The following is a 2419-nucleotide window of genomic DNA, read 5'->3' on the forward strand; positions in this document are numbered from 1 at the left end:
AAAATTCACATATTTGGTCCCTACCCATTTTTCCGTCCAGACTGCTTCTCGGCAGCAGTAATGTGACAATAGATTGCCATGCTAGAGTTTCAACTGAAAGTGTTTAACCCAATGTGGTCCCTAAACCCCTTTTTAACCCTAACCGCATAACTTTTTCTTCTTCTTCTTCTTCCCTGTTTGTTTTCTTCCCTGTTCGTTTTCACTCACTGCATTGGTACAAAAATCATTTGATTCGACCTTGTTTCTCTTCTGGTTCATCACCAATCTTCGGTTACCTACCAAAAACAAACTTCAATTTTCAAGTCCTCATGAATTCTGAGCTATCTGGGTATTCTTACTTCCCTGAAAAAGCTAAGGTAATCTTCTTTTCTTCTTTTTTGTTGTTTCAATCCCAAATTCTTCAATGGCACAAGTTGTTGAGGAAAGAGAGAACAACAGAACTCGCATGAGTGATTTCCCAAGAGATCTGCTAAAAAGGTTCATGTGCGTGAACCATCATCACCATCATGAGCTACAACAACAACAACATTGCCATGGTGATGGAGATGCAGAACAAGAGATTGAGCTGAGCGTTGGTCTTTCAATGAACGGTCATTTTAGTGTGGACCCAACATCGAAGAAGATCAAAAGAACAACATCAATACCCGAATTCTCATTCTCAAAGCCCCCTCATCAGAGATGAAGATAATAACAACAGCAATAATAATAATTAAGATATTGGGGGTTACTCTAATAACATGCCAATGCCTTGCACAACAAATCTGATAAGAACATGTTTCCTTCCAACAGAGACAGAGGAGGAGTAGAGGAAGAGGAAGGAGTTGCAGATGCTGAGGAAGTTGGAAACAAGAAGAAAGCGCTCTGAAAATCAGCAAAGGAACATGAAGGCCATGAGGAAAAAGAGTAACCGTTCTTTTTCTTCTTTCTCTGAAGATATTGCTGCTTTTGTAGCAATCTAGTGGAGGCTGCTTTGAATGAATTTAGTAGTTTGGAAAGAATGGCGTCATTGAGTACTAGCGTGGTAATCCATTGCCACACATCACTGCTGCCGGAAAGCAGTTTGGACGGAAAAACGGGAAGGGACCAAATAGGTGCATTTTTTCCAATCTCGAGGACATAAATAGTGCAATTGGAAAGTCAGGGATCAAATCAGTGCATTTCGTGAATCGCAGAGGCAGAATTTCAAGGGATCGTTAAAGGTATAACTGAAGTATTGTGGATAAGAAAATTGATGACTGAGATTGGGTTTCCACCGCAATTGCCAAGCCAGATGAAATGTAACAATAAAGCCGCAATCAGCATTTCAGAGAATCCTGTACAACATGATAGAACAAAATATGTTGAGGTGGATCGACACTTTATCAAAGAAAAAATTGATAATGGCATTATTGAGCTTCTATTTGTGAGATTAGAAGATCAGTTGGCTGGTATTCTTACTAAAGTAGTAGTTTCAAGACAAGCCCTTTCTAAAGTACTAACCAAGCTGAGTATTAGTGATTCCACTACTCACCTTGAGGGGGAGTATTAGAATATCATAATTAGGGAATAAAATCAAGAAAATATCAAAGAGGGTCAGAAAAAAATAAATGTAATTTATTAGGATATTATTTCATAATTATTGTACTCATTAGCGTACTCTTGGTCTATATATTAGTAAGAACCTTGTAATCACAAGAGTAAAGTACCAACCCGGTCCCTGTCTATTTCCAAAAATGACAAGACGACCCTTAACGAAAAACACATTCCATTACGGTCCCTGACCCTGTACTCTGTCTGTCAAACCGGTCCTTCTGTCAGTTTCACGGCGAAAACTCGACGGAAATTGCTGACGTGTCAGGTTCAAAAATGGACAGGGACCTAATTGTCTCTAAATTTAAATTGGTTAGGGATTTATTTGTCCTTATTATTCTTTAAACAATAATAATTAAAAAATATTATTTAAAGAATAATACGGACAAATAAATCCCTAACCAATTTAAATTTAGAGACAACTAGGTCTTTGTCCATTTTTTAACCTGACACGTCAGCAATTTCCGTCGAATTTTTGCCGTGAAACTGACAGAAGGAACGGGTTGGCAGATGGAATACAGGGTCAGAGATCGTAATGAAACGTGTTTTTGGTTAAGGGTCGTCTTGTCAGTTTGAGAAATGGACATGGACCGAGTTGGTACTTTACTCTAATCACAAAAGAGAATATAACAAATGATACTTTTTTAAATAATTCTTCTTTTCTTTCCTAAATCCTTTGTACCATAGTAACAATCAAAAGTTTGTCTTTTATTCTCAAAGTTTAAAGTTTTAAAATAATTGTTATTGTTTTTTAGATTAATATTATTAGTTTAGATTATAAGCTCTCTTCCTATTATAATCCAAACGTTATTAATTTATCATTGTTTGTGATTCAACTCTTATAAGTATT

The sequence above is a fragment of the Arachis ipaensis genome, chromosome B10, assembly GCF_000816755.2.
Source record: "Arachis ipaensis cultivar K30076 chromosome B10, Araip1.1, whole genome shotgun sequence".
NCBI lineage: Eukaryota > Viridiplantae > Streptophyta > Magnoliopsida > Fabales > Fabaceae > Arachis > Arachis ipaensis.